Consider the following 25636-nt stretch of genomic DNA (forward strand, 5'->3'; position numbering starts at 1 on the left):
TAGTGATTGAAGATGTGACACCAGTTTGAGTAAGTGCAAACGCCTCACTTAAAGATGTTGCTAGTTGATTGGAGGAATTCACCAACTGATTGAGCTTTCCAAATACCAAGTCCTCATTTGCTAAGAACTCACTACAACAAAATGGGGCTTTTAGGACGCCCAAAACCGTCCTATAATGCTACTTTATAGGACCTTTCGTTTAATAGGACCAACTGTAAAAGGGTTTCATGTAAGGCGATCGTAATAAGTCATGAGCGTCCTAATAGTCCAAATACATATAAGGACACTTTTGCAATGTCGTAACATGTGATTACCTACTTTTGTTATTTTAGTACCCATTATAGCGTCCTTAAAGGTTAGTTTATAGGACCCTTATAATGTAATACCATTGTTACGTTAGTATCAAAAAAAGGGGTCATAACATCTCAAACAAGATTATGAAACCAATTTTATGGTCGCATAATATGTCTATTTACAACTCAAATAGTGTCATAATAGATACATATTAGGACACTTTTGCAATGTCGTAACATGTAATTACCTAAGTTTGTTATCTTGGTACCCCATTATAGCGTCCTTAAAGGTTACTTTATAGGACCCTTATAATGTAATACCATTGTTACGTTAGTACCAAAAAAAGGGTCATAACATCTCAAATAAGATTATGAGACCAATTTTATGGTCGTAAAATATGTATATGAAAAACTCAAATAGCGTCCTAATAAATACATATTAGGACACTTTTGCAATGTCGTAACATGTGATTACCTAATTTGTTATTTTGGTACCCCAATATAGCGTCCTTAAAGGTTAATTTATAGGACCCTTAAAATGTAATATAATTGCTGCTTTAGGGCAAAATAAAAGATCCTAATATCTCAAATAAGATTATGAAACCAATTTTAGAGTCGCAATATATATCTATAAAGAACCCAAATAGCGTCCTAATAAAAACATATTTGGACACTTTCACAATGTTGTAAAAAGTTTACTAAAAAACATTCAAATAATGGCTTTTATTAAACAATTAAACACACCACCAAATACATAAAACCATAATAGTTATTGTGTATAAAAAATCAACTAATGATAGAAACAGAATTTTATTATATTTCAAATAAACGTGCATATTCATAACAAAAACACTAAACATTGAGTTATAACATTATCCAACATAAAGTCTTGTGACATAATAAAAGTAACTAAAAGCAATGAAAAAAACAACAAGCATCCATAATGCCTCCTCAATCCTCAAGAACCGCAAGTCATCGTGCATCCTCAATCTTCATGAACTACCTACAAATAAACCATCTATATGTAAGCATTAAGAATGTTAAAAGAGACAATAAAGATGAGGCAATCCGGGTAAAGATAATAACTAGCAAAACAAGCCATATCCATGCAAGCATAAAAGTCCAATAGTATATACTAGAGGTGCAAATATAGGTTAATCGGTTCAGATTTTTTTTAGTTTTAACCAAAACCAGTTTTTTTTATAAAAAAAAAAAAAAAATTGATTCCGGTTAACCTATACCGGTTAATAGCCGGTTACTCTTTGGAAAATCATGAACCTATGTAACCAATTTCGGTTTTTTATAACCGGTTAACCGAAATGATTAACCTAACCAGTTAAGTCTTCAAATTGCAATCTGTACAAAGCTAGCTGAACAACAATAAGAGCAGTATATTACATGGGTTGGACTGGGCCGTAACCTTTTGTCAAAAACCCACTACAAATGCTCTAGAAAAGCCCATGACAAATAAAGTTAGACATGGCTGCTATTGCTCTCGAAAATACTCATTCCATAAATTAATGAAACATAAACAATACAGCAGGATGAGCAGAAGTCGTCAAATCATTCCTTAAAAAATATATCTAGCAACAGAAACAACAGACTAGCAGTAGGCCAGTAGTACCAATATTACTTAACCGTAGAAACAGAAACAACAGACTACTTAACCGTTAAAACAGATTGCTTAACCGTAAAAAAAAAAACATAAAACAGATTACTTAACCGTAGAAACAGATTACTTAACCGTAGAAACAGAAACAGCAGATTACTTACAAAAACAAATTACTAATAATAAAACATAAATAGAAACACATTACTGTGAAGTAGTGTTATTAATAAGTAGTAGTCTTACAGAAACATAAAACAGATTACTTAACCGTAGAAACAAAAACAACAGACTAGGAGTAGGCCAGTGATATCAACATTCAAACCAAAAACATTACAAAAACATGAATACTTAACCGTAGAAGGCGAGAAACATCCAAGCAGAAACATTACATTCTAAATATTGTCATAACCTAGCAACAGAAACAACAGACTAGTAGTGGCATAACATAAACCTAGATTAGAAATTAGAAAACAATCCCAATATTTTATAAATACAAACCCTGCAACCAAACCCTATCAGCATTGACCCATAACAAACCATAAGCCACACCCAACAAAACCAAATCCAAACTAATCAAACCAGAAAATCTAACCTTGGCACCTATTTTAACAATATCAAGCCATGAACTAAAGAAATTAGCTAACTATAAAGTTTTCCACATAAACTGCCTTAAACACTGCAACCCACATATCAAACTTTATGCAAGTTTTTGGTAAATAATACTACTTCACAGTTCACACCATCTTGTCCCCTATCATTACAGTTAAAAGACACATTCAAAAAAGTATAGCATTATGACAATAAGGTAACTAAAAGTACTTTCTCTTTTCTTTTTTTCTTTTTACTGTTTTGTTTTATTGTGTATCCAACACCAATAACTGAACAATGAATCTGAGAAAGAAGTCATTTCCTTTCTTCCAAAGAGACAACCAAGACAAGGAAATGGAAAAGTTTAAGAAATACATACTGAGATGAGCGGGCAAGGCCATGCGATAGTTGCACCAAGAGAATCTTGAATGGTGGAGAATAATCCTTAAGGTCTGACCAGTATTTCATCTTTTTTTATTGCAACTTGAACGTTTACCTCACACCATCCATGTCCAATCTCTATACCACCAACTATGTCATTTGGGTCCAAGCTCTTCACCCATCCTTTTGCTACATTCTCAGTTGGATTTAGAATGCTTTTAAGGAAAACCTCATTTCCAACCTAGATTTTAGCAATCAAATTATGTATCAGAAACGAACAAGAAAGATCCGACAAGAATGGACTGGGCCTAAAGTACCGAGCTGAAAGGACTAAGCAAAAATTCAAGTTACCAGACTCTACAAACTAGTGACCTGATCAAATCAAAACATGTATTTTTATAAATAAATGTACTATCCCGTGCACAAACTAGTGACCTAATTTCCAACCTAGATTTTTACTATTGGGTTCTTTGGGTTGTTTTGAATTGTAACTTGCAGAAGACCTCTGTTTTAACTTTTAATTGGTTCCTGCAATTTTGAAAATGAAGTTTTGGATACAAATTTATTGTACAGGTAGACTAAAGCAGGTCATGTGGTTGCTAGATGGTATTCGGAACATGCGGAACCGACAATAAAAGGTAAGTTTTCTAATGGTTTATTTTATTTGTATATACATAGAAATATTATGGAATGCATATAGGCTGATTTTTGTGCTGGTTTTTGCTTGTGTTGTATGCTGTTCGCTATGGTTGCTGTTTTTTTAGTTAATTATAAAAGTTGAAACTCCTAGGATGATTCTGGTGGTTTTGCTTTCCCACTCGAATTGGGGTCTTGTGTTTTCTTTGGCCTGGTGTTGTAGAAGTACCAGAATTTGGATCTTAAGGTTTGAGTCTGAGTCTCTTTTAATATCTATAGACGACTCATTATATTATTGCATATATTTTCAGAAAATATACATGTTGAAAAAAATTACCTGTAAGTTATACTCTGCCAATTTTGGTGTTGTAGAAGTACCAGAATTGCTCAGAATTCTACTTGATTTCATTTTTTGTATTAATGATTTTGGGTAAGACTGGCTACATTTTGGATCTTTAGTTAATTAGTTATGATTTGAATTGGGTAAGTAGTATATTTTAGTTTTAGTTAGTGACGGAATGAAGTGAAAAGTAAAAATGGTTAGTGTAAATTTTTTTGGTTATGTCAGTACCTTTTCAAATGTCGATATCTCAGTTTTGGGATTAATCTAATGTATAATTGTGCTAGTCAACTTGATTTGAGGTTGTTTGTTCTGTGAAAATGACTGTGTTAAAGAATTGACTGATGTGGTTGTTATGAAGGAATAATGGACCCTAGAGGGACTTCTTCGTCGAAATGAGATTGTTTCGCTAGTTATCGTTTAACTGTTGTAAACCCTGTTGATGATAGTAAGTCTATTCATCGAGATTCTTGGCATAGGTTCTCGGCGAAAAAGAAGTCACATGGGTGGTGTGATTTTACGCCGTCTGGTTGTATACTTGATTTGAAGTCGGGTTTTATGTTTAATGATGATCATTGTGTTGTTATAACTGCGGATATTTTGATTTTGAATGAGTCGGTTAGTTTTGTGAGAGATAGTAATGAGGTGCAGGCGGGGTCTGTGTCGAGTTCTGTTGTGATGAATGGACCTGTCGGGGGTGATGTTTTGAGTGGGAAGTTTACGTGGAAAGTTCATAATTTTACGTTGTTTAAAGATATGATTAAGACCCAGAAGATAATGAGCCCGGTTTTTCCTGCGGGTGAGTGTAATTTGAGGATTAGTATCTACCAGAGTTGTGTTAATGAGGTTGATCATTTGTCTATGTGTTTGGAGAGTAAAGATACTGAGAAAGCGTCGGCTACGGATAGGAGTTGTTGGTGTTTGTTTCGAATGTCTGTTTTGAATCAAAAGCCAGGGATGAATCATATGCATAGGGATTCATATGGACGGTTTGCTGCTGATAATAAGGGTGGTGATAATACTAGTTTAGGGTGGAACGATTATATGAAAATGATGGATTTTTGTGGGGCTGAGTCGGCGTTTTTGGTGGATGATACCGCTGTGTTTAGTACGTCGTTTCATGTGATCAAGGAGCACAGTAATTTTCTGAAGAATGGAGGATTGATTGGAAGTAGAATGGGGAGTGGTGCTCGAAAGTCAGATGGTCATATGGGGAATTCACGTGGAGGATTGAAAATTTCACAAGGTTGAAGGATCTTCTTAAAAAGAGAAAGATTACTGGCCTTTGTATCAAGAGCAGGAGGTTTCAAATTGGAAATCGTGATTGTCGCCTTATAGTTTACCCTCGAGGTATGCAATGTTATTGCCCTCTTTTTGAAAGTTCTTGTTTTTGGTAGTTGTTTGACAATGTAATAAATTGTAAGTTGTACAAATGAAATATGCACATTTTTGTATCTGCAAAATGTTCAGTTTGTCGTTAGAATTACCCAGCGGATTCACAGTTCACTTTTGTAACAAACTTTTGTACCATAATTTGTAAAATCTCTAATAACATGAGTTATAGGCTAATAATTTTCTGCTACCTTTGCTCTAACTACATTACATCTATGTTTAAAAATTTCTGACATGTATGCTCTAAAAGTGATGGGGTTGACTATGGTAACATCAGGTTCAGCTAGTTACTTTCTAGTGTATCGGTAACCTATATCTGCTTATTATTGTTTTAGTTATGTAGGGATAGAATAATCAGTGTGATATTAGCTGCAACAAAACTGATTATCAAATGCTAGAATCTTGTTACGCATATACACCTAGTTTTATCTATTAAATAATTGCATTAGTAATGAAAAGTGATCATGTCTACTTCAAGCAGTTAGGGCTCTCTGTGGGAACTACATGGAAGGGTTAGTAGAACTATGCTTGATGTTTACACTTGTGCTTCATTGTATCAGGGCAGTCTCAGCCACCATGTCATCTGTCACTTTTCCTAGAAGTAACAGATTCACGGAATACTACTAGTGACTGGAGTTGTTTTGTGAGCCATCGTTTGTTGGTTGTCAACCAAAAGATGGAGGACAAATCCGTTACAAAGGAATCACAGAATTGCTACTCGAAATCCGCAAAGGACTGGGGCTGGCGTGAATTTGTGACCCTAACCAATCTATTTGATCCTAACCATTACAAACAATCCCATTTATATGTATTCTAAATGTGTATTGAAATAATATGTACATGGAGTCTTCTTTTTCGATAACGATTTCATAGGAAAAACAAGGAAGCAAGTTAAAGGAGTGCTCTTCGGTTGAAATCGAAAACCCATTGAGAAAATATATGAGCAGATATACTCCATTCATATTATATAATTATAGAAAATAGATAAACAAATAAATAAATAAAAATAGGGGCATTCTGAGAATTGAACTCGAGACCTCTCGCACCCTAAGCGAGAATCATACCACTAGACCAAATGCCCGTTTGTGTTATATTACTTTATTAACGTTTACTTAAACGACATAGAAATTGTGAAAAACTAAAAAGGGGCATTCCGAGAACCGAACTTGGGACCTCTGGCACCCAAAGCGAGAATCATACCACCAGACCAAATGCCCAACTTATTACCACCTTCATGTTATTAATATTTATATTGATGGTGTTTAAACATGAAAGACTTCTCGTTTTGTGCACGATTACGTTTATCCATTTTTAGGTATCATGATATTCATGTAAACATAAAGTGTTGCTATCAATATTAAGCACGTTTCTAAAAATAACCTAAAATATCAATTTATCCTTGGCTTTGATTGTAAGTAATATGGAGCCTTGGTTTAAAGGTATCAATCTTATACTGTTGTTACATGTAGCATCTAATATCAAATATATCAGTGATGGTAGATTAATCGATTCAGATATGCATTCCATGCTTGTATGTTAACCTTATAATAACAACGATACTCGTATTAAATATTTGTTATCATTTTTAGTATTTTGAGTTCAAGGTAAAAAATCTTCTAAATGGATGTGTTCTTTATAAATAATACAATAAAAAATAAAAAATGTTAATAAAATAAAAAATAAATGTCTTTTAAAAGTTAAACTAATAAACCCAAATGTCCTATTAGAATATGTTATAATACGACTTTATTAAATTATGGTTCTTTGAAATTATTGTTTTATGACTTAAATATCAAGTGTCCTATTATGTTGCATTATAATAATACCATAAGCGTTCTATAAAAGTTTAACTAATAAAACCCAAATGTCAAGTGTCATATTAAGTTATGTTATAATAGGACTTTATTTAATAATGGTTTTTTAAAGCTATTGTTTATGACTTTAATATCAAGTGTCTTATATTATGGTGCATGGTAATGATACCATAAAAAATAAGCGTCTTTTAAAAGTTAAACTAATAAATTCCAAATGTCAAGTGTCCTATTAAGTTATGTTACAATAGGACACTATCAAATTATGATTCCTTACAACTATTGTTTTATGACTTAAATATCAAGTGTACTATTATGTTGCATAATGATAATACCATAAAAATAAAGCGTCCTATAAAAGTTAAACTAATAAAACCCAAATGTTAAGTGTCCTATTAAGTTATGTTATAATAGGACTCTGTCAAATAATGGTTTTAAAGCTATTGTTTTATGACTTGAATATCAAGTGTCCTATATTATGATATATGATAAAAATACCGCAACAAGTAAGCGTCCTATAAAAGTTAAACTAATAAAACCCAAATGTCAAGTGTCCTATTAAGTTATGTTATAATAGGACTATATCAACTAATAGTTCTTTAAAGCTATTGTTTTATGACTTAAATATCAAGTGTCCTATATCTTGATGTATGATAATAATACCACAACGAATAAACGTCCTATAAAAGTTAAACTACTGAAACTCATATGTCAAGTGTCCTATTAAGTTATATTATAATAGGACTCTATCAAATAATGGTTCTTTAAAACTATTGCTTTATGACTTAAATATCAAGTGTCCTATTACGGTGGATGATAATAATACCACAAAAATTAAGCGTCCTCTAAAAGTTAGACTAATAAAACCCAAATGTCAAGTGTCCTATTAAGTTATGTTATAATAGGACTCTATCAAATAATGGTTTTCTAAAACTATTATTTTATGACTTAAATATCAAGTGTCCTATTATGATGTATGATAATAATACCACAAAAAGTAAGCGTCCTATAAAAATTAAATTAATGAAACCCAAATGTCAAACGTCCCATTAAGTTATGTTATAATAGGACTCTGTCAAATAATGGTTCTTTAAACCTATTGTTTTATGACTTAAATATTAAGTGTCCTTTCATGGTGTGTTATAATAATACCATAAAAAATAAGCGTCTTATAAATTTAGACTAATAAAACTCTAGTTTGAACTGTCCTATTAGGTTATGTTATAATAGGACTCTGTGAGATAAATGTCCCATAACCCTCATCTATAATGACTTATTTACCAAGTGTCCTATCAAGTTATGTTATAATAGGACCCCTGATAATCAAGTGTCATATTAAATAACTTCTTAAAACACCGTTTGATTAACTTGTATTATAAAAGGACCTTAAATGTAATTTTGTCCTATTAAAGAGCTTTTTAGGACACTGTTTTAAAAATGTCTTACACAAAGGGTCCTAAAAGGCGATATTTCTTGTAGTGACTTATTAATTCCCAGGTCAACCACCTTTACATTTGTCATCTGGTCCTTGTGGTACATGGAAATGGACTTGGCATTCTTATCCAGTGTCTTTTGAATATCCTCCACCCTTATTAAAAGGTTTGAGATATCGGCTTGAAAAGACACAAACTGGCTATCCAGTGACGGAAGGGATGATGTCACTGGACCAGTTTGAAAGGCACAGATACAACTGGAGGAGGTAGTACAAGCGTTGTTTCTCCAGTTGTAGTAGCACCAGAAGAGACAAGAGGAGTTGTTGAAGAAAGAAGAGGAAGAGATTCAAATTGTCGTTCATGCTGAGAATGCTCAGGTGTGAACGACGACGACGGTGGGGTTAGAATGTGTCTATTTCTAGCCACATTCATAGATGATAGTAATTGGCGAAAGGCGAATTGTGGAATTTCTTGTAAGGTGGAGAAGTTAAGTGGTGAAACTGAAACTTGTTGATCTAGGGGTTGACCAGAAAAGGAAGGGAGCTGATCATGTACAGATGCATCAGCCATTTCCTAATAAGATTCTGTCTCAGATGAGTCCGAAGACTCAAGCTGAAACTCACCCTCATTTATGCCTAGATCCATAAATGTTGGGGGTGGTTGAACAAGTTGTTCAGACTCCTGATGACCAGTTTGAGTTTCCTCAATGGTTTCATCAGTTCTAGGATCCGTTGCCAAAGCATCTTTTCCCTGGAAAGAGGTCACTGGAGCCTGAACTACAACTGCTCTTTCCTCAGTTGCAATATCATGAGCTTCAGATTTTGTAACCATGATCACTGGCTGTGACTGGCCAGATGTAGCAAGTTCTGATCTGTTCCTTCGACTCTTTGTAGACCTTCTAGCCTTTGGAAAAACCTGGATACTTATTGGGAGATAGAAATCGCGAGAAGGGTATGCAGGGACCCCTGTTACCTTTCAACATGAAGACAAGGCTTCTGAACAATATGTTCGCGAAATCTACCCTCAATCTATTCCACAAGCAGTACGCCATCTTTGCTTGAAAGGAGTTGATCTGGTCCAAACCACTAGAACTCCCACCCAAACTTTCAGTCAAGTGGACCATAAGGTACTACCAGGATGGAGAGAGACCTTTCATAGTCATGGGTTCCTTGGTTCGTAACACTCCCTTCTCTAGTACTTCCTCGTTTCCCATATCAAGAAGCACCTAGCGAAAATTTATGTTATGGGAGATTACAACTGAAGATTCAGCTTGTCTCCAGTAGTTGAGGTTAAGGGCATCCCTTAACGTATCAGTAGATATGGTACATGGGACTGACCCATCCTTTAAAGTAAAGGAAATGGATGAGCAGTCATCTGAAATGGTGGCCGTGTACCAGAACTCACATAAGTACTCATGATATAACTTATGTGGGTTCAAATAAAAACAATCGCCAAGGGGAGAATCACAAAGAAATGATTGGATTCTCCCAATGAGTGAATCGGTTGATTGTTTCCCTTTCTAAGAAGCCAATGGGTTGTTAGGATTAAATTTAATCAATTTAGGATTTGGACAGCCCACGGCTGGATGAATGTTCCCAGATGGAACATACTTAACAGTGAGCAAGTTAACATTACGAGAACGAGAAGAAGATGAAGATTTAGGAGCCATTTGATTATGATTGGAAACTGAAAATGAGAATTAGGGTTCTTGATTTATTGAGAAGAGAGAGAGAGAGAGAGGAAACAATTTTGATGATTGAAGATTAAATGAAGGAATTTTTTGTGCGATGTAAATGATAAATGATTTTGGTGGGGGTATATATAGGCAATAAAATATTACCAACATATATTCGAAAAGATATTTTAATCCCCAAATTTTCAAAATCGTTTATAAATTTGATTTTTAGAAAATTTGAAATTCAAAAACATTTAATACCTTCCATCAAGCATTTAATGTTATGACGGCTGGTATTCCCACGTGCCCATTAACTTCAACAATCCCCATAAAAAGTGCATTCTTTTTCAACAAAAAGTCTTGACACGTAAGACATGTCAGGTGACGGTTGGGAGTGCGTTACAAACACCCGAGTACCATCACGTGTCACGAGTATTGACCAAGGAAAACATAACGTTATGAAATCTGGTTGACCACCAGTTTAAGACAAGACCAAACTAGCATACTAGAAAGACTTTCCAGATGCCAGTTTCAACTAAGAGATTCCCAGTTGCATTTTTCAAAATAAAAAGAATCTTAATTGGAAAAATATTTTGAGTCTTTCCCCCTTAAAATGTGATCCATTTGATTGAGGACTGGTCTTTGAGTACATCAAGGCGTTCAATATCCAACCAATCAAGGATCACTTGGACCATCCTCAACTGGAGGGCCTCTCCAGTTTAATAAGGATTTAACATACCCAGTTCACTAATGAGATGTTTAAAAGTTTTCTCATCAAGAGGCTTCGTAAAAACATCAGCTAATTGATTATCAGTGGGGATGAAATGAATTTCAATGTCTCCTTTCATAACATGATCACGAATGAAGTGATACCTGATGTCAATGTGCTTTGTCTGTGAGTGCATCACCGGATTGTGAAATATAGCAATTGCACTGGTGTTATCACAAAAGATTGGGGTTCTTGTGTATTTCATACCATAATCAATTGATTGATTTTTGATCCAAAGAATCTGGGTACAACAACTGGCAGCAGAAATGTACTCTGCCTCAGCAGTTGACATTGAGACCGAAGTCTGCTTCTTACTGGTCCAACTCACCAGTTTTCCCCCTAGGATGTGACAACCACCAGTTATTGACTTTCTGATCTATCTTACACCTTGCATGATCTGAATGTGAATAACCCATTAGATCTAACCCTGAGCCTTTGGGATACCAAAGACCAAGGCTAGGGCACCCTTTCAGGTACCTAAAAATGCGCTTAACAACATGCAAATGTGATTCTTTTGGGTTAGCCTAAAATCTGGCACATAAACATGATGAATATTATATCTGGTCGAATTGCAGTTAAATACATCAGTGAACCAAACATTCCACGATATTCCTTTTGCTCCACTGGTTTTCCATTTGGGTCAGGATCCAAATTTAAAGGAGCTGCAATGGGTGTGGTTTTTGATAGGACTGAATCAAATTTGAATTTTCTTAACAAATCTCTGACATATTTTTCTTGGTTAATAAAAATGCCATCCATGGTTTTTTTAATTTGTAAACCTAAGAAAAATGTTAATTCACCCATTAAACCCATTTCATACCCAGTTGACATGATTTTAGAAAACTTTTCACACATTGCATCATCAGTTGACCCAAATATAATATCATCAACATAAATTTGTACCAGCAAGATATTACCTTTTTATTTCAAAATAAACAAGGTATTATCTATTGCACCTCGTTCAAAACCATTTTTAAGAAGATGTTTAGTTAAAGTGTCATACCAGGCTCTTGGGGCTTGACGAAGACCATACAAAGCTTTGTTCAGTCTGTATACCCAGTGAGGATGCTTCTCATTAAGAAAACCTGGTGGTTGCTTAACATACACTTCTTCTTCCAATGTTCCATTCAGAAACGCACTTTTGACATCCATCTGGAAGACTTTAAATTGCAAATGAGCAGCATAAGCCAAGAATATTCTAATGGCTTCGAGTCTTGCAACTGGAGCAAAAGTTTCATCAAAATCAACACCCTCTACTTAACAATAACCCTTGGCAATCAATCTAGCTTTGTTCCTAATAACGTTGCCATCTTCATCCATCTTGTTTCGGTAGATCCACCTCGTACCAATGGGTTCTTTATTTAACCCTGGAGGACAAGGAACAAGTTCCCAAACATTGTTCCTTTCGAACTGGTTGAGTTCTTCTTGCATAGCCTCAACCCAGCTTGGATCTGCCAAAGCCTAGTCAATCTTCTTCGGTTCAATCAGTGATAAGAAGGTGACATTCAAGCATTGTTTACTTGTGGCTCTTCTAGTCTGAACCCCACTATCTGGATCTCCAATAATTTGCTCAATAGGATGAGCTACAGTCTATTTAGTGTATTGACTAGGTTGATATAGCACAACATCAGTGCAAGTCATCGTCAAATCTTCAACAGTTGTAGCAACTAGAGAGGGATCAGCCTAAACTACTTCAACTTCATCATTAGTGTCACCTAGATTGTTAACATGATTTTCTTCAAACAAAGGTATATCTTGAAGAACTGGAGAGGTTTGGTCTGGTTCTGATGTTGTTGTGGCACGTACATCTAATCCAATCACCAGTTTATGTGGTAAATTAAAACTGATGAAGGGATAGAATGAAGTGTCACTGGAGCTTTTCTTATGTGCAACTAGTTCCATGTCTTGGTGACTGGAAACATCTTGTGGTGTAGAAACTGATTGATGAACTTGATCAGATACACCAAAATCAACTGGGACAACTGGAGATAAATCAAGGCTTGGTCGTTTAATGATTGCTCCATTTGATTCATCGAATGTGACATGAATTGTCTCATGTACCTTTTGGAGTCTATAATTATAAACTCTATAGGCCTTTCCTATATCTAAATAACCCACAAAGACACCCTCGTCAGCTTTTGCATCAAACTTTCCCAACTGACTGGAATCGTTAAGAATATAAACTGGACAACAAAATACATGAAAATAACCAATATTTGGTTTACGATCCCTGAGGACTTCATAGGCAGTCTTCCTATGTCTCTTGACATAAACTGACCGATTTTGGGTATGGCAGGCAGTTGCCACAGCTTCAGCCCAAAAACTGGTTGGAAGACCTGATTCAGATAGCATACTTCTTGCAGCTTCAATCAATGTGCGATTCTTTCTTTCAACCACACCATTTTGCTCTGGAGAACGAGCTGAAAAGAAGTTTTGAGAAATGCCAGTGTCAATGCAGAATGATTCCAATTCTTTATTTATAAATTCTGTACCATTATCACTTCGCAACTGACACACTTTCTTTGTATACTTGAGCTCAATTCTTTTGATGAGAGAGATGATTTCACCAGGGGCATCACTTTTTGATCTGATGAATACCACCCAACAATATCTGGTTGTGACAACCCTCATTTTCCGACTAAGACAACGTACTTATATTTATCTAGGTATCTATCCCTAGAGGTTTGTTAGGGAAATTGACCTTCTAGACATTTAGGCATATTGACAATTGCCCTCTAGTACGGTGAAATGCCTTAGAAATGCCATAAACAATAACTAGAATCATTTGAGATAATCTCAAGCAATAAAATAGTTTTATTGTTAATCAATTAAGTTATATAAACAATAATGTAAGACTCACAAGTTGAGATAACAATCAAAATTGCTATAAAATGTCCAACAAATTAAACACCAAACCAAATTTAAGTAAATATGGCCATGAAAGTAAAAATTTCCATCTCGAAAATATTTGTAAGTTATATGTACATAAAGTGCTTAAATAATGAGTAAGTATATATATGCTTAAAAATAAATATAAGTTTACAACTAATAGCTTATGTAACCAACTAACAATACAAGAATATATCCATACATACATATATACATGACATATACATACACTTACATATTTTTAACCAAAACAACTAATTACCTACATTTAACTAACATAACACTTACAAAATAAATACCCACTTAACATATACTTACACTACAATATATACACTATTTTTATACAAAAAAAAAATAATAATAAGAAAACCCTCCATTTACCTCCCCATAGCCCCCCCCCCCCCCTCTCACACATTCACATAACCTCATTTCAAATTTACTAAACACTCATAACTCTCTCTCTTGAAACTCTCACTTCTCACACACTCTTCACACACATTTTCTCTAAACAACAACTCCTCCACTACCTTCCCCCCTCTCCATTTTTGGCCACCACTAATCCAAGAAGAAAACATCACCTAAAATCCATTTAAACATACTAATAAGAAGGGTTTTTAAGCTAGATTACTAAAGGGTGGATTCAACCAAGGATTAAGGGTGGTATTAAGCTTTGAATAAGGGTTATTAGAGGCCTTAAGAGTCACGAAAATTCTGCCATCTTTCTCATCAAGTAACCAAGTTCAAGAGGGTATAAATCTTCATCTCTTTGTTTAATCTATCTTGTTTTTGTTCATACTTAAAGATCTTTATCAAAAATTAAGCTTTTCTTTGATTTTCCTCTTCAAAATACACTTAATGAGGGCATGTTGATAGAATATTTCCTTTCATGCCATTGCATGTCAAGATCTAGAGAAAAGATTCAAGGATTCAACTCATATAAGACCCAAAAGTGATGGTTCATGAGAAAGCTTTCAAATTAGTTGATAGACCTATATAAAAATCGATTTGTGATGATATAAATGGAACATATTTTCTGTGATTTTCATAAATAAACTTATTTTTATGTTGTATGAAAGATTTGTCTAGAAATTTGTTCATAAAATGGTTAGATGGTCACATGCAATCACATTTTTGGATGATATTTGCAAGAACTAAGTTTATTGATTTTGTTGGGTAAAAGTTCAAGTATGAATGATGTGTGTTGATTTTGAAATTAGTTGAAATCTGTATATTTGATGTTAAGGAACACAAAATAAAGTAATAATTTTGTTAGTTGGAATCTAGAGGTTAAAGCAAGCAAACAAAACCATTGGTGGGATGCATTAACCAATAAACATTCTGACAGAATTGGTCTTCTGTCTTGTAACGAATAAACTGAACATTTGAGTACATTTTGAAGAAAAACTATCAAAATAAAAGTTGTATACAAATGAGTTAAGATTAACCTCCAACTGGAATTACTCAAACATACTAAACCAAACGAAAGATATGATTTTTCTACTGAAACTGGTCAAAACTGTAATTTTGTATGAATATTTTATAAACTTTAACAATTTTTATCTCCTAATCCATAAAGTTCCAGGAGGTCATACTTGGTGGAAAGTAATTTAAATTTTTTGTGAACTTAAAATAAAATCATGGGATTTTTCTAACAATCAGAACATCAAGAACTTTTATAAAACTTCTGATGTCGCAAGCAGTGCCCATTCGAGACAGTTTGTGTTTGGATAATTTTTACGGACACCAAACATCATCTAAAAATGCACCATAAATTCACAAAAATACTAGATACATGTAAGTCACTGTGTAAAAATCATGAAGGTCCAAATAATTCGTCTTGACCCCAAAATAGTAGCTATCATTTCTTAAAAATAAAGTATAAAACAGAAAATTTGTAAGTAATCTTATAAATGGCATAATGGGCTAGGTAATGAACTAAGAACCATAATGGGCTAACCCGGCCCAAGTAATGAACCCATAAGGAACACAAATCAGTAGGCCCACTTGGCCCAATAATCCTTATAGCCCAATAACCACTATGACCCATTAAGCACCTAACCCAAATAAGGTAAAGCCCAATAACTAATGTAAGCCCAAAATATTTAAAAGCCCATAACACTTAAGGCCCAATTGGTAATGGCCCATAACACTTAAACGAACTTCATGAACCAAGTAATCATAAGAAAAATCGAGGAATATACGAGTTGAAGATAAGTATAATCAAAATAAAACAAAGATAATTAAGTGAGATTGACATAAGTAATTATGTTAACCAAGCTATATATTGATATCACAAATGTTTATTCACGCCAAAATCGGTTACACAACAAATGATGAATAAGAATAACATAACTTAATATGGCATTTCTATATGATAACCTAATATATCAAGTGAAACCACAAATGAAGCCAAGTTGCCAAAAATCTAACAACTTATAACTACACATGTAATGAAAGTAACCCTTTACACTATCAATCTCTACAACCAAAACGATGCGAGTGTTACCAATATACTTGGACCCCACAATTGATAGCAACATAATGAAAATGACATTTCTAAGTGATGGTTTAAGATAGGAACTTACGTATATTAGTCCTATCGTAGGGATAGTCTTGGCTTGAAAAATGATGGAGGAAGATAATAGATATATGGTCAAGGAAGCTATAGATGGGAAGTACCCATTTTTGATAGATGAGTATAATATGCGGCATATCAAGGTGAGTCATAGCCCCCTTTCAAACTATTTTATGTGTTTTAACTATCGGGGTGAAAAGCATGATATATAAGCTAAATTGCTTTTATTATTACAAATATATGAAATGAAATTGTTTCGTATGTTCATTATGATAAATGATTTATATGATGAGCTTGAGTTCTGTCAAACCGCTTTCTTCGGTTCACTACTATTTACTCCGATTACGGAGACCTGTAGTTAGTTAGTTGCGCAACTAGGTTTCGTCCACCCACCCATTAGTGTAACGGTGGAAGGTTGGTTGCCTTTGTGACAACCTCCACTTCCAGTCCGACCATGGGTGTTCTAGCTACCTTACTTAGGTCGTCTCCAAGGCACGACCCATTATTATTATTATTATTATTATTACGACACTTGATTGACAGCTTGTGCAAGATTTGTATTATTTATTATTGGACTTTGAAAAAATGGTAGTAGTAGTGGCTCAAGCATTTACTCATCAAAATTATGTAAATTATGCCTTTGTGGCTAAATGAAATTTGATATTGAATTATGCCCTTGTGGCTAAGTGAAATTGATATTAATATTGTTGATAATTGGAAATTGTTTGGACATACGGATTGGGTATCGTCCCTCATATGATATCTTGAAAGACGTTGAAATTTGTGATATTGAAATGATTTTGGTAACCGAATGATTTTGGTACGATATACGAGTAATCGATTTATATACTTTTTCTCTTATGATGATTTGACAAATGAGAACCTGAGATTTTACTATGGATTTTTCCATGTCTTGATATGACATTATGGTATATGGAAACTTGATAACATGATATGAAAATTTTGTCGATCATATGGTTTGGATATTTCGAAATGTAATAGTAATCAGTTTTTCTAAGTATTAAAACGGTGATGTACCAAGATTTATATAAAAACCTATGCACTCACCAACTACGTTTTCGTAGTTGACACTTTTTCTTCATGCTTTTCAGGAAATAAGCTTAAGCATTGAGGATTTATATGCTTTATGATTATTTGCATTGCACTTTGGAGTCAAAGATCAAACCTTGTGATAGGCAATGGAATCCGCCTTGATCATTGTAGTATACTACTTCATGTGCTTGTTATTTGTTTCGTGAACTTAAAATTCAAGTACGGTGGACGCATTTGTATTTGGAAATTGGTTCACATGCTTGTACATTTGTAAATTCTTTTATCAAATAAAACTATGGTGAATGTTATTTATAATCCTTTGTTTTGAATACTCGACTTTCTGTACATCTCATTGTTCCGCCTTAGTTGGGGTGTTACACTTGTGTATTCATCAACCACAACTAAAATGTATCTCTTACCAGCTTTAGTTTGAACGTTCACTGGACCAAAGAGATCCATATGTAACTTGTGAAGAGGTTTAGTGATTATGAAGTTTTGCCCGGTCTTGAAACTGGCTCTTTTCTTCTTGCCCATCTCACACCCTGGTCATGGCTTTTCCTTTTTAAAGGAAATTAAAGGTATCCCATCCGCTAGTTGTTTTCTTGACAACTTATTGATATTTTTGAAATTAAGATGGGATAACCTTTTGGAGCTGGTTTCATGTCCATAATGTACACATTTCCTTTTCTTGGTGCAATCATCACCACCTTCCAATCCTTGTTAAATATGGTACCTTGAGCAATATCGAACAATACCTTTTAGGCATCATCCCAAAGTTGACTGACACTTATCAGGTTGTATTTCAAACCATTGACAGATGAAACCTTTGTGAACTAGACTTGTCTATTGTCAATAACACCATATCCTTCAGTTTTCCTACTTCCATCATTATCAAATGTCACTGCCGGTCCATCTTAGACAGTGAACTCTTCCAGCAGGGGCTTACATCTGGTCATAGTCCGGCCAGCAGCGCTGTCCAGATACCAGATATTCTTTTTTCGATCGCCCTGCACGCCCAAGTAGATAATTAGTTATTTTTGTGAACCGATCTTTTCTTGATGGGTCCACCAGACTTCTCTTGAGAAGTCTCAGCAGATTGACTCAGGTTGGAACTGGAGGCTGAATCTGGAGGATTATTTCCAGCTTCAGGAGTGAAAACAATTGGTTTGATGGGAACAACAACCTCCTTTTTCTTTTTAGATTTTGCTCCTTTCTGAGCTGATTGTTTTTGTTTTTGTTTTGAAGGAGGGGTTTTAACAACTTGTTTTGCAACTGAAGAAGACGAAGCTCCTTCCAAATTTTTGATTCTGGCAGTACAACTTTGTACTTGCCTTGATAAATTTTGGAGTTGACTCTCCAGATTCAACAAACAGTTATTTTCATCAGGCTCCAGTTTTGACCTCAACAGGGGTGGTCTCAATGGATTCAGATTTGGCAATGTTAGAAGAGTCATATGGAGTCTCAACTCTAACTAATTCAGGCATCTGGTGAATCGAAGGTAAACCAGCTGCCATCTGGAGATCACCAGATTTCCAGGCAGTTTCTTGAGCATTAATGGTTTTAGAAAATGCATCATAATTTTTACCAAATGCTTGTACCCAAGATTTGATAACCATGTGTTCTTTTTCAAGATCATATTTCAATTTTTGGTTATCTTTTTCCAATGCCTCAATTTTTAAATCTGATTCCTTCATAGCCAACTTGGCACTTTGTAAATCATTAAATTGATTTTTCTTGTTATTTAGCTCAGTTAAAACAGTGTCAAGATATCTTTCACAATCAGTTCTCATTGTTTCAACAAATAATAAATCATCATTTAATGATTCAGCAATGTCCAATTTTAGTTCTGTATCCAACTCAACATCATAATCTCTTACCTTCTTCAAAATGATGTCCACCAATCTTCCAGAAACAGCATCATCTTTTACAACTGGTTGTTGATTTTCTAATGCCATGAAACACACATCTCTAATCTCTTCATCATCATCATCAGATGAGTCATCAGAGAGTTCCCATTTCCCTCCAGTTTGAGCCATCATGCACTTGTTCTTTTCTTTCTCTTTTTCTTGTTCAAGAGACATGAGGGCAATCTGGGCCTTAAGCTTCTTATATTTGGCCTTATAATCATCAGATTTGACAAAGTTTGGGACAGAGGGATCAGTTCGGTTGTTCATCTGACTAGATATGCATTCCTTCATGAAATGAACTTTCTTAGCACACTTATAGCAGGTAAGATTGGCCTTATCTCGAGAGTTGGACCTAGAAGCATTATTGGACCCATTAAATCGATTGGATTTATGCTTAAACCTGTTAAAGGTTTTAGCAATCATGGTGACCAGATCATCATCGTCAGTTTTCTCACAACCATTACTGAGATCAATGGTAAGTTGTTTAACATGTCCTTCATATAATGTGACTGGACATTCTCAGCAAACATTAAAGCAGCACAAGGTTGCCTAGTTAAACTGGCGACCTTGGAACTCTGAGCATGGTTTAAAGCATCTTGCTCAGCCAATAACCTTGCAGCATTGTTATCTTCAGTGAATCTGAAGGCTCCATAGAGGGAAGCAAGAGTATGGTTGTGCAATGTCTTACCTTGTCTTAAGACAAGAACCATGTGTGCCCATTTAGATGGCAAGATATCACAAAATTTTTCAAGAAGAATATCCTTATCCTTCTCCACTCCCAAGCCTCTAAGTTGATTAATTAGGCTAGTAAATCTAGTGTGAGTACCAGTTAAACTTTCATTGGGAAGGGCATAGAAGGATTCATGCTTCTTGTTTAATGCAACCTTTCTGGTGGCAATGGTGTCATTTCCTCCTTCAAACTGGAGAACTAATTCATCCCACATGGATTTGGCACTAGGAAACAACACAAGTGTTGGAATTAGTTCCTCAGGGACAACAGCAAGGATCATGTTTTTCAGTCTGGTATCAAGGTCAACCAGTCTGCGATCCTCGTCAGACCAATGTTCTTTTGACTTTTCCTTGGTACCTCTTCTCCCAGTTGGGTCAAGAAGAGGACTAACACCACTGGACATGGGTATATATGGTCCATCCTTGAGGATTTTCAACATATACCTCTCTATCCCACCAAAATACAAAAGCATCCTGGCCTTCCATGTACCAAAAGTCTCACTGCTCCCATCAAATTTGAGAACAGGAGTGTTAGAGTAATGTACATGGACGTGAGTGGCTCCAGGTGTAGGAGGAGGAGGAGGAGGAGGATGAGGGTTGGTATTTAAAGGAGTTGTAAAATTAATATTCTGATTAGTTTCATTTTGGCGACCAGAACCATTCTCACCTTCAGCAGACATCTTAGCAGACCTAGGTTATAGAATTGATACAATTCAACCTGCCTGCTCTGATACCACTTTTAAGTCCCAACTATGAATAGATGAGTGTTGAAAACAACTCTATGTCAATGGTGAGTGTGCTTTGCAACACTTTCACTTAATCTGGACGTGACCAGTTTAGAGTGAACAGTGTACCAGGTTAACTGGAGTTAGACTTATTAAGGTGATAAGTCGAATAAGTAAATACAATGCAATAATGTAAAGTATAAGTAAAGTAAATTGGTGAGACAATATGTAATTTTTCAAGTGTATTTTCTTTATTGATTGTTAAATAAAATACAAGGTTGTTGCGGAACCAAGATAATACAAAGATGTAAATATCCTAACAACCTATGAAATACAATTGATCTATACTTGGAAATTCTCCTAACAATCAAAACACTTAAAGTTGTGAAATGTTCCTTTTTGCGATTGAGAGAATATTGCACAAGTTCACCAATATTGCAGAATATATGTGTTTGCAAAGTTGTTGAAATGCTTGGGCAAGGACCTCTATTTATAGTCGAGGTATGAGCATTGGGATCTCAACTTCGAAGTACAAATATGGTTGACAGCACACAAAAGTATTAGTATATAATTCTTTGTGTGTGTGCTAAATAAAGTAAGACAAAAGGTTACTTTATTTAACCACTCTACATCTTTGCACTTTTATCCATAGACAAGATTATTATCCGGGTAAAAGGATGTAGTGTAAAAGGTCCTCTTCGTAATCAGTGTAAATGTTTGTAAATTCATTTACACTGGAGGATCTCCAGTTGATTAATCTAGTAGAAAGTCAACTGGGCTTCGCTGCCATTGCCTTTCTCTTTCTTCCACTTGTTGTCTTTGACTTCAACTGGAATGTCTTCAGATTGTTGTTCTTCAAATCTCAACTAGAGGAAGTCGTCAGTTGCATAAACTGTACATTGCAACTGGACTTCAAATATTTCGGACAATTCTTCATGCTCTCCAGATGCAACTGGAGAGTTCTAGTTTTCAGCAAAACTGGACCTAACATAAAACAAAACTCAAATAAAACCATTAGGTTTATTTGCCGTCGAACAATAAAGAGAAAAAGCTAAATATATTTGTTTTGAGGTGTCGAAGCCGTAGTATTATCTCAGGCAGGAAGTAAGATTGTCTTGGAACAACGGCACAAAAAGTTGTCGGGAATACATAACAAGCTTGACAAACTATTACCATTTGTGGTTTGTGAAACGTAAAGGTAGGATAACTTACTTTTGACACATGAGGGACACAACAAAACTTAGTTTTGATAATTAAACCCCATTTTATGTTGCTTAAATTATCTAATGCGTATGTTGGGTGTGGGATATATGAGGGAGGTTGACTGGGGTATTGTTTATGCATGTTTATGTAGTAATGAGATGTTTAGTGCATGATTTACTTATGTAGCTTGTTGCTTGAGTTGTGAATATTTTGTGTGGACTTGTTGACATAGAACACTAGACATGATTTAAGTTGCCATGTCACGTGCACGATAAGGGCCCTAGTGTTGATAAGTAGATTTGGTTGCAGCCTATTTGTGTAGATAAGTCTCGAGCATTGTGTTGAAAGAGTTAAGCTTAACCCACAATTAGCCTATTTAGGCTAGTTGTGTTGCGTTGATCATTCGGGGGCACTGTACATGTTTCTCATTTAACCCAATTAGCATTGGTAGAGTAATTCCGGGTGAAGTGATTGACCACCAGTGTAGTAACGGGTTACTCATGTGTGAGGTTTCCTATTTGCCTCACACAAATTATTTGTGTAGATTTTATTTGGCATAACCTTTGCGTTAATTGTGTTGCTTGTGCAGTTAAGTAGCTAGTGTTGATATGGAGGATTGCTAGCCACATTATAGGATTTAATATTCTTACTATACAGATTGTGTTGATGTTGTTGTTGTGCCTTTATATATGCATGAGTTGTTTTATAATTGATTTAATTGGCAATCCTTTTCATTAAACTAACCTATTATCTTACTCAGCTTTAATAGCTGACACTTGTTTTTGTGAAAAATGTGTTGTGCTCTCAGGTTAGGCATTGGTTGGCGACTTGGTAGCATGCTTGTGAGATGGGTAGCTTTTACTGGAGCTTATGGATGTTGGCTTTAGTTACCCGTAGCTGCATTTATTTAAGTAGACTTATTATTTAACCATTTGGCCGTTACTTTGTTGGTTTAGATTGTGGGTTTCATTTGGATTATTGTGATGATACTTGTCGGTAACACCTTTTGAGACATTTATTATGTTTTATTGATTCCGTTAGGAATCAAATGGGATTTTTAAACGTCGCTTCCGCATTTTGCTGACGGTGTTATGTTTAAAGCTGAAAATTTTTTGAAGTCTACATTTTTTCAAAGCAGGGTATTACAGAAATTAGCAATCTAAAGCTATTGTTAGTGTTAAGTTCAATTTAATAAAATACCATTGAACAAGAATTTTAATTAATATTTAATCAAATTATAAATAATAACATAAGTTTTACAAGTTGAGATAACAATAAAAAATTCTTGTAAATGTCCAACAACATTAAGCCATGAACATCTTTAAAAAAAATATATTTATAACTCCTAAAGTACATAAAGTTTTTAAATAATAATAAGTATATATATGTATATGTTTACAATTAAATACAACTTTATAAACAAAGGCTTATGTAACAATTAAAAACACAAAATATATATACATACACTATACACACACACACAAACTTGTATTTTGAGCTGGTAAATAAATTCACTTTACAACTAAATCACACATACAACTTATGTAAATAAAATATGTACCTATACACTTGATTTTTATAAAAAAAATAAAAAATAGAAACCCCTTTCTCTTCCACCTCCTTGGCCGTCCCCTATACACAACACACACACTCCCATTTCAAATTTACTATCCCCTAAAACAAACTCTTCCCATTTTACACATATTATCTTTTATTCTCTCTAGAAAAATTCTTCTCCTCTTCCCTTCCTCCTTATTTCGGCAGCCATAATCCAAGAAAAAGGCAACAAAAATCATATTAAACTCATATTAATAATAAGGGTTTAGACTAGATTAAGCTAAGATTTAAGGGTGTTTGCAAGCAATAAGTGTTAAAACAAGTTGGATCGTTCAAATCGTGACCAATTCGACTATGAAAGTGCGGAATCCATTCATAATCGACTTTGAGGTTTCTGTATAATTAATGGACATATAAACATGAATTACATGAAGAATAAGAGATAAGAACAGATGTAAAACTCGTGAATATCATTGATCATATGGATATTACACCAAATCAGTTTACATCTAACTGGCACGGGGTATAGATCTCTACCCCATGCACTATGGACGATTTCTGTCTAGACTCAAACCCTCAAACGTAAATTGTAACCTAATTCTAGTATATATACATGGGCTGGGCTTTTATCTCGTTCGTAGGCCTTGAACTCCCTTACACGAACTACTAGCCTCGTGCTGACATCATCACAAAGTGATGATGACGTCATCACGACTTTGAAGACATCTCTTCTTCTTCATAATCAGCCCATAGAATTGTATTGCAACGGACAACAAAAGCCTATCAGAAGTTGCTTCTACAATAAGGAGGGTATTATAAGGGTTGGAGGCCACTATTTTTCTGCCATATTTTTATTTTCAAAAAGTGTTCTTCAAGTGTATATATATCTTCATCTCTTTACTAGATTTATTTTGTTTATGTTTATATTAAAAAGGTTTCATCAAAAAATTATGTTTTCTTTATGTTTTCTTTCTAATATACGCTTGATGAGGGCAAAGTTGATAGGATCTTTCTTTCCATGCTCATGCATGTTAAATCTGATGGTCCACGAATGCACAACTTATGTTATATTTAAATTAGACAAGAAAGTAAATAAGCAGGTAAATAACAAGAACAATAACAAGTTCAATTGTAATAAATCAATGCAAGGATAATCATATGTATCATTGATTAAACGATGAATACATGGTTGATCTTACACACTTGACTTACAAGAATACAAAAGAACAGAGGTAATTGCTAAGTCTAGACACACTAAAAACTTGAACAATTACAAGTGATACACACTTTTAAGGTGACTAACATGCTTAATACAATGCGGTTGTGTTGCTTAATACAATGCGGCTGTGATAGATGGTGGTTGTCGACATTCCATTGGCTCCTTGTACTTCCAAGCAAGAGCCATTGTCTTCTTTACCAAAATGGGTATGAAAGAGAAGACCCAGTTTTGGTCCCAACAAGTACCTTTTCCAATTAAGGTATGTTACAGTTAGAAGAACTACCATGTGACTCTTGTCTTCATATGGTTTGAATACTTCCCGCCATGACAAACATTTGGTCAGCATGCAACCCGCTGAAGAGAGTCACTGGACTTGCTGACTATACATGTCAGCGAGTAAGTCTTGTCAGCGAATCCAAGACTCAACAATCTCCCCCTATTCGCTGAAGAGACTTACTGAGTAAGTAAGAAGAATGTAATATGAAGAAAAGATGTCTTTTATATCATCAAAGTGAATTACAAGCTGAAGCATAAAGCTTTTACAAAGTTAAGACATCTAAAGATTTGCAGCCTCTATCTCCCAAGCATCTTCCTGCTTGGCAATCCTTAGTACTGGATCTTCTCTTCTTGCTGGCTTCAATAACTCTTCATCTATCTTGCTGATGACTGATCTAGCACTTGACATCTTGGCAAACCTTCTTCTAATGCTAATCAGAAAACCAGTCGACGCTTTTTCAATTTCAGCCAATCTGAAGAAGAGTTGATCATTTTGGAAGTTTTGGAAGAATATGCCAGCAGGGGACTCCAATATTCTTCCGTCTTCAAAAATGCTTCTGGGGGCAATCGAAGGTT

The 25636-nt window shown here is 34.8% G+C and overlaps 1 non-coding gene and 1 pseudogene across 1 annotated transcript; one reads left to right on the forward strand and one right to left on the reverse strand.

The window, feature by feature from the left end:
• Nucleotides 1-4213: 4213 nt before the first annotated feature.
• On the forward strand, nucleotides 4214-6056 carry LOC122596940 (annotated as a pseudogene).
• A 192-nt stretch (nucleotides 6057-6248) lies between these two features.
• TRNAP-AGG lies at nucleotides 6249-6320 on the reverse strand. The gene has a single exon. It is a non-coding gene; the product is annotated as a tRNA-Pro (tRNA).
• Nucleotides 6321-25636: the final 19316 nt, after the last annotated feature.

Source organism: Erigeron canadensis, chromosome 4, assembly GCF_010389155.1.
Source record: "Erigeron canadensis isolate Cc75 chromosome 4, C_canadensis_v1, whole genome shotgun sequence".
Lineage (NCBI taxonomy): Eukaryota > Viridiplantae > Streptophyta > Magnoliopsida > Asterales > Asteraceae > Erigeron > Erigeron canadensis.